This window comes from Etheostoma cragini, chromosome 10 (genome assembly GCF_013103735.1).
Source record: "Etheostoma cragini isolate CJK2018 chromosome 10, CSU_Ecrag_1.0, whole genome shotgun sequence".
NCBI classification, from domain to species: domain Eukaryota; kingdom Metazoa; phylum Chordata; class Actinopteri; order Perciformes; family Percidae; genus Etheostoma; species Etheostoma cragini.
Window position 1 is genome coordinate 7,600,355 of NC_048416.1, and position 8,835 is coordinate 7,609,189.

The following is an 8,835-nucleotide window of genomic DNA, read 5'->3' on the forward strand; positions in this document are numbered from 1 at the left end:
TTTGGAAAAAGGCTGCAATGAAACAAAGAGTGAAAAATTTAAAGGGGTCTGAATACTTTCCGTACCCACTGTAAGTTTAAGAGATTAAATAAAGGCAAAGATAAAGATGTATATATATCTAGTAAAATAGTGCAGTAAAATAGGCAAGGGGGGGTTTTGTCCAGGGTGCAGTGTGCTCTCCAGAGTGTGCCCAGTGAATCTGTGTCCTTTGTTTGTGGCGTCAACGATGTGGTAATGGCGTCCAGTGTCCAACAAACAATTCCAACACGTGGCTGACTTTCTTGCATCCATAGGATCGGAGTCTCTGGAAAAGTCTCTTGGAGAACGGTCCGCTGAACTCTGGATTTCAAAATACAGAGGACTCTGGTCCACTGCACAGCCAGGACTCTGGGCCAAAGAGAGGTTGCAGCCTGGCATGAAGACGGGAGCCATGTTGACCTTTTCCCCATCTACGGCCTCCACGGGTTCCAGGAAAATGGCTAGGCGGGTCACCACAAAGGACTACTTGTTGTTGGGGGCGTTAGCTGACCAGGAGCTCACAGACAAGAGATCAGGGGAGCTGCTAGTAAATGAACTGGACCTTTGTCTTCCAGCTTGAAGGCTGGCTGCTTCGGCCCCTTCAGTCTGTCTCGCACACAGTACAACAGTCATGTTGATGCGTTTACGGGGAATATTGGGAACCGACCATCATGAGAGTTTGGAAGTTTAAATGGTTTGGACAAGAGGACCGTTGGTCATTCTCCCCACAGTATATGCAAAGTCTCTACTTGAACGGTCCGATCCTTTCCGCAGGTGTAAGACAATTCAGCTGCATGGCTTCCTCCTTGTGAAGCACGGGAGCAGAGTTAACACAGGCAAAAGATCAAGTGATTCCAACCCGAAGAGCTGAGCTGGTTATAGGCAGGTTGGCTAAGGTAGGTGAACTGGTTGCTCTTTCTCTACATCTCTTTTAAACTGTTGTCAATATGGATGGCTGGAAAGATTAAGTCTGGCAGATTCTTAGATTCAGACCGACCCGCTAAACATTCCTTGACATTTGCATTTAAAACCTTTGTAGAAGATGATTTGTAAAGCCCTGTCATCCCAACCCAGCTCAGCTGCTAACGTTCTAAGCTTAAATAAGTAATAAGCTGCACTTGGCTGACGTAAACTTTGCAGGCGCTTACTAGTATCACTGCTAGTTACGGGGTGATCAAAAACTGCGGTTATTTTAGCCACAAAATGTTGGTATGTGGCGTTGGTAGTTAGCGGGCTGTTCCAAAAAGCTACTCATCAGTCTTTCACCCTCCCAGAAAGCAACCTGAGTACATAAGCTATTTTTGTAGCATCATGAACATAGGTTAGAGGCTGTTGACCAAACACAATTGAACATTGAAACAGGAATGATTTACATTCTGGGTTGGCAACCAGAGGGTTTCTGGTTCAAGTCCAGTACGGACCAAAGTACAGAGTGTGGATTGGTAGCTGAAAAGATGCTCCTTCACCTCATGGGTGCTGATAGGTGCTCTTGAGCAAGGCACCGTAACCTCCTGCTACAGCGTTCCGGAGCAGCCACAAAAGGTTCACAGGGCTGAAAGCTATTTAAGGGTGCAGCTTGTGAAGGTGAGGAATCAGGTGGAAACCGAGCTGGAAGCCGCGGTTGATGTTTTTTCCATTTAAGTCATGTTGAAGAACTGGTGAAGGTTGTCCATGGTTCCGAATATCTGAGTGTTGGCCAAGCTTAATTACTTGGGGGCATAGTGGAGCGGAAAACCTTGAGGGTTTGGGTTATGAGCTGCTCGGTCCATTTTTTGGCCAAATCTTTCTGTTATGGAACAGCATTGAGGTTGGACCCAAAAGCAGACATGACACACTGGAAATACGTTTAATTGATTTAAGAAAGACACGTATGTACTGTATGTATGTATGAAAGACATGTATGTTTGTTTGTTGCGTCAACCATGTGGTAATGGCATCTCCCAGAGTCCAACAAACAGGAAGTGTGAAGACAAGTTAGCAAAGCAGACTGCAACAAGAGAAAACACAACCCTTTTCTCAATGTCAAGGACTCTTTGGTAGAATTGGGCCTTGATAGATCTTTCAGAGGCTAGGCCAGGCTCCTCCTCAGCATTCGGAGAACATGTACAATGGAACAGGCTAGCAAGTGCACATCATTGCATGCTTACTTTATTTAATTTTCTTTGCAACCTTCACTTCTGTGATGCCTTTCAAAACACTGGATGAAATGGATGTGGAACCGTAAACTGTGCTGTTCAATTAATTTGTCAAGATGAAGGTGACTCAGCGCCAGCCTGCTTGCAGGAGGAGAATATTCTGTCGCCAACTTTGCCCGCACTGAGAAAAGGTAGGTTACGCTACCGACACTGATAGGCTACGATATAAGCAATAGTCATTTTCTCGTATTTATCCCATGTCATAAAATTAAAAACTGGTTGGAGTGGTCATGTTTGTAAAGGTAGGTGTTAGTGTGTTAAATGGTTACCAGTTGTCGGTTAAGTTCAGTTAATGATGAAGAAACTACACCACTACACAGTTGTATCTTCACAGTAGTACCTTCATGTTACAGTCTGCTTATGTATGCTTATGATACATTGTAATCTTACCAGGACAGGTTGGACAACTACTGCACTAACCTAATGTTACCAGGACAGGTTGGATGACTACTGGACTAACCTAATTTTTCCAGGACAGGTTGGATGACTACTGGACTAACCTAATGTTTCCAGGACAGGTTGGATAACTACTGGACTAACCTAATGTTAGCAGGACAGGTTGGATGACAAACCTAAAGATTTCTCCGTCTGTCTGCATTCTGGAAGCAACACCATCATCGGCAGCTGTGTCTAATTGCTGCTACATGTTGAATATACTTGTGTGTACAGTATATAGTAATGTTTGAATAAATGTTAAAATGAAGAAACACATTTTGTTAATGTCTTTCTAGAGCTTGCATACCTAACGAGTTATTAAAACAGATAGCATCTCAATATAATTATTCAGTTAGAAGCTTTCTGTGCCCAAGTCACAAATTGATGGAAAAATAGACATTGAAAGATAGTTTGTTATATACACACGCCCAAGAACTTAATGACACGGACGAACCAGTTAATTTAATGCACTTATGTTTAGAATGCCAATCTCTAATGTAGCAAATAATATATTTAACATCTCTCTTTGGCCTGTCTCCCTGCTCTCTTGTCTTTTGCTTTCCCATCTTCAGTGACCACCCCTGTTTTGTTAGTTTCTAAGTCCCTGTTAAAAGACAGCAAACACAAGAAAAGGATGTTTACCGTTATGAATGCCATAACGTAACGTGATGGAACATTATGCTTTATATATGGGTAACTACTCATACATTTTAGCTTTCATTTAATGTTACTAGTGAAGTTAACAAAGTGCAGCGGTACCTCCTATCCTGCAGTGACAACTGATAAACACCGTCAGCTTAGGTTCACCAATACATTTCTTTGATGAGCGGGCAAAGCCGCGCGCATAGGATTGAGGGTGATTTGGGAGAGTGAAAGATACAGATATGCATCCTTTGCAGTCAATGGGAAGGACTCAGTCCTGGGAAGAATTCAAATGATCCTCGACACAGTCCTTGGATGAACGTCAATGATTTAGCATCCTCAAAATTCTGGAGGATCCCTCCTTGACAGTGAGAAATGGCTACAGATAATATTAGCCACACAAGCTAGAACACTAGTTAACAGAATTACATAGGGAACCAGCAGGGACGGACTGGGACCCAAAAATCGTCCCTGGCATCTTGGCCCAGACTGGCTCACTATATAAGATCACAAATACCCCCTGTCCTTGTGTTACCCTGAATGTGTATAGCCTACCAACTCCTACTCCTTATTACTACTGACGCCATGTATTGACGCAGGGAGAATCAGTGAGAGTTGACACATTAAAAATGTCAAAAAAGTGTGATTTATACAATAGAATGGTATTCTCCTTATGGATCATAAAACAAGCTATATATATATATATAAAATCATTTCACGGGTGAAGCGGCCCTGTGCTTTAATTTATTTGAAGAGGTCTTTAATGAGTTTTTATCTGCCAATGCAGACAAAAAAAGCTACAAATCTCGTTAAGAAAGTTTGCATGATCTGCAACGTTTATCTTCCCGAATTTAAGGACACAAACTTATGCCAGGGCCAAGCTTATGGTCTGCTTATTAAGATGTAGTTTACTTTGTTGAATAAAAAGCAGTCAAGTCATCATTCTAGACTCAGATACACACACACTTAGCCAAACTAATGCAATATTACAGTAGTATAGCATGCCTGCTTCTTTTATTGTTGTAGTGTTATCATCGGCAGTTTGTCCACCACTTGTTTCTGGCTCAGTTTTATGAAGGGTCAAAGTGATTTAAGGGTAGTTTTGCTTACCGCAGGTTTTACCTCTTGCTCCCTCATTTCTGTCCATCTCCTCCTGAGTCTCCTCCTCACTGTGTATGCCACTGCCGCCGAGACCACCACCGTCATCATCATCAGCCACAAGAGTTGATGAAGGTTCTGCTACTGCCGAAACATGTCTGTCAATTGGACATATTTGGCAGCATCTATTTGTCTTCCTCACGCAGCTTCTCTGCACCACCTTTGCTTTTCTTCTCTATGATCTCTATCACTATTCTAGACTGGCAGATGCACACCCCATACTGCATGCATGCATTAATCCCAAAGAGGGTGCTGTTTAAAGACATGATGTCCTCTTCATTGTAATTGTTAACAATATCCTCCCCTAGCGCTGCTTCACAGCTAGCTGCTGCTGCTGTAGTGGCATGTTCAGCGCTTTGGACATTGTCGTTCCTGTCTGAATCTCGAACAACGCCATAAAAAAGGTTGTTATCTTTGGCAGCGTTGACAAATACATATTGTGTCTTTTTTCTTTAATTTGAGCCGCTTGGGTATTTGTTTCAATTTCGCGTTAAGGCTTGTCTAGCTTCTTCTCTGTTTGTTTACTCCCAGTTCTCCTGTCACTGTGTGTTTATCTTTTGCACCGTGCACCATCGAGGACTAGGCCATTTCATTGTGAGAGTAAGGGGTGTTCATAAAAACCTAGCTTATGTGATATTTTTTAAAGTGTTTTGGGCAAGCCCAGTGTCAATTGAAAAAGCAATGGGCCGCCGATCTAGGCCTACCACTTTTAAAGGCCTACCACAAAAAAATTAAAAATAAAAAATATAAAGTTTTGGCAGTCAGCCCAAAAAGCACATTGGCCCACTGGGAAAGTGCCCGGTGTGCCAGATGTTCAGTCCGCCCTCAGGAGACAGGATCTACAACTATACCATGCTAGTAGACTGATTGATCTGGCGACGAGTGGATCACAGAGCCAGCCTAGTAGTACTGCAGGGGATCATTAGGGAACAAGCTACCTGGCACAGCCTGCAAAATAAGCCACACCCACAACTCCCAGACACAGACGAGGAGGGAGAAACAAGAGGGATCACAAACAGTAAAACGCACATAAGCCAGGAGAGGGAAGGGCTGCCATGATGGCATCATGACAGGAGCTTTGTGATAGGAAACAATTGGTTTCATGCTATATATAGTTAAAGTTGCAAGGGGTAAAATAAAAAAGCCGCAATGTGAAGTAGAGTGAGACCCCGTCCTGCAACTCTTCCTCTCTATCTCTGCTTCTTTAAGGCCCTGTCCACACAAACACACGTATTTCCAAAACTACAGCTTTTTCTATACAGTTAGTTCTATAAAGTTTGTCTGAAATGAAATCCAGTATGAAATGAAACCGATCCATTATACTGTGGAACAGAGGTGCCAGAATGCAATACTCCGCAAGTCACAACAGAACTTGCTGCCATCGTTGTCGGTTTTGGACGAGACGGACAAGACCCGATTGGACCTCTACGGGAACTTCAGGCTTGTGATTGGCCAACATGGCTTAACGGTCAGGGTTGTTTGGCATGCTCTTAACAGAATGTTTTTTTAAACAATGCTTGTGTGGACAAGATATATATATATATATATATATATATAGAGAGAGAGAGAGAGAGAGAGCGATATATATAGAGAGATAGAGAGGTATAGAGATATTATATATATTTTCTTTTATCTAAGAAGGAAAAAATCAGTTTATACAAATACCTGTACGTGTATGGACTAGGCCTTATTTCAACACATTCACACTCCCAGTGTGTCGAAAAGTTACACTTGGTCATATTTAGTCACGTGTTGTGGGTCTCTTGGCTTCACTTTTTGACGCTTGGGGTCGGGACGTCAGTTAACTGACATGCAACACAACACGGGAATGTTAGGTTTCGGAAAATATTGTGGGTGGGGTTACAAAATACTACCATTGTTCAAAACAACAATGGCGGAAATGACTCATCCGATTCATCCAATCACATGCCATGAATTCTTTTGGAAGTGCCTGCTCTTTTACAGTTTCCAATGATGGCTGTGTCAACAAACCTTCTGTGAAGTCAGGTTTCATAAGTAGACCCTGTTACAAACAGAATATGAAAGTAACAGGTACTTTAAATTCTGCCTATTTACGTCTAAATAACAATTAGGAGTTTATTATAATATCGTGCTGATGGAAAAACCTTATTTACTGACAAGCATATGTAAAGCATTTTTAGTTGACAAATGCAGCTAATGTAATGCAAGTGGCCCTTTAAGTAAAGCCTAACTAACTGCACTTGTCAGTGACTCTGTCAATCAGCACTGTATACATACGGCTCACTGGTCTTCAAGCTGGGGAAAATTCCATAGAACTATAAAAATTAAAAGAAAAACCCTCACTAAAGACCAAATCACAACACTTTAATTAAAAAATCATTCTTCAAGTAATTCTGTTCAAAAAGGAGAACATGTCTTGTTATAATTTGGCTTAATTATAAAAAAAGTGCTCTATCAGTTTTGCTTGTAGTTAACCAGACTTTGCTCTAGCTCACTTTCCGTAATAGCTACACTTTTGCAATTGTCTTTTCCACCACTCTGGTAATTAAAAAGGAAGAGGAATTCCATTTAGTGAAGAACATTTCATTTAAAGCTGAAGATATCACATAGCATTCGAATTGGTTCTGTTCAGGCTCACTTGAGCTGCTGATTAAGTCCTCAACAGCTTTTCCCATTTCAAAACAGGACAGTGGTGTTTCGCTCTGAAAAAACATTGTTGGCCGAGCGTACAGCCATCATGCTCACAGGAGGATGGAAGCCCAAATGCACAACTCACGGGTGATTTAAACCAACAAGGTATAAAGCAAGCAGAAAACTTTCAGGCAGCGGTATCCAGAAAACAGGCAGAGGTAAAAAAAACATGGAAAGACAGGAAAACGAGAAGTGCTGTGAACTGGGAATAAGGGTAGGGTTCCACACAGTGACATTTTGCTTCGCTCTCATTGCGGTTGAATGGAGACGAAATTTGCCCTGATTGGGCGAGATGAGAGTGTATTGCAGAGGCAAGCAAAACAAAAACTAAAGTTTAACTTTATTCAAATGAGGACCACTCGAGAACCAATCAGGGGCGCAGGTTGGAGGTCTGACCCAGATGACAGAGGTTATCAGAGCTGTATCATGACAATTTGTATGGGATTTAAATGTTTCTACAACATTGGTTCTTGTATCAACACAAATTGTGATTCGTACATCACACAAACGTAGCCAGGGCACATATACCCATAAATAGACCACTGTATATGTTTAAACACTTGAAGATTTCAGCTAGCCGACAGGCAAATCACTACCATGTCCGGACATTGGATTTCACTGTAAAGCCAAGCAGCTAGGCTACTTGTGCATATTTTTAATAACATGTTTTTGTTGGTAAACGTTGACGCTTGTGTCAACACAGATTGTATTTTTTTTTGTCACACAAACTTAAACAGGGCAGATACACCACTTTCGATGGTAGTTTAAACACTCAAAATTATTCAGCTAGCCAACAGGTTAACAGCTAGCATGTTCCATCAATTGCATTTCATTGTAATGCATTTCATTGTAAGCATAGCAAGGCAGCTAGGCTACATAGCCAGGTTACTAGAATATTTATGAGCTAACATTTTACCGATGGTTTGCTGCTGTGCCTTTTTTACAGCCATGGACGTCTTCTGACAGCCGTGGCAAAATTTCGCTGGTCGAAATTTGCAAGTTGTTTAGCTGTACGGAACCCTACCCTAATGCTCAAACGCTGCCACAAAGGAACAAGGTTATCTCGCAATGTGGTAAGTAACAGGGAGGGTTACATACACAAGGACCAGGGAAATAACAAGAAACAGGTCAAAACCAAACCAGTTTTTAAACTGTGTCAGGGCTGTTTCTATTACATTACATTATATATAATGTAATGTTAATTTTTAACTTTCCTGTATAATAACCATGAATTAATTAACACACTGTGGCAAGGGAAGATGATCAAACTCGGTAGGAAGGCAAAGACCAGGAAGTAAAAGGGAGGGAGGTTGTGGTCGGCGCGACATCCTGGCTCTGGCTTAAACCCCACATATTGTTTTTTGCTGCTTTTGAGATTTTTGTTTCCGTTGATGTTAAAGAAAAACTGGCCTCTGCGCTACAGACAGGCACGTGGTTATGATAGCTTTTTTACACCTGCATATGCTGTCTCCTCTCTTATCTCTTCCTGTGCCGCCTGTCTTCCTGTGTTACCTGCCCACCGAAGAGAACCATAACGGAGTCGAGCGGCTTTAGGTCATGGTTTACTGCGGAGGGCAGGACCCAGTGGAAATTCAAGATGCAGGCACATGGGAAAGGAAACCGAGATTAATAATGCCCAGAGATGGCAAAAGTACTCACTTTCCGTACTTAAGTAGAAGTACAGATACTTGTGTTAAAAGATACTCTGGTAAAA

At 41.9% G+C, this 8,835-nt stretch overlaps 1 long non-coding RNA gene across 1 annotated transcript in view; it reads left to right on the forward strand.

The window, feature by feature from the left end:
• The first annotated feature begins 3,270 nt into the window (after positions 1 to 3,270).
• The window catches only part of LOC117952197, a 24,585-nt gene continuing 19,020 nt past the window's right edge, over positions 3,271 to 8,835 (forward strand). Inside the window, exon 1 of the long non-coding RNA XR_004658338.1 lies at positions 3,271 to 3,439. This is a non-coding gene — a long non-coding RNA (uncharacterized LOC117952197). The remainder of the gene's footprint in view (positions 3,440 to 8,835) is intronic.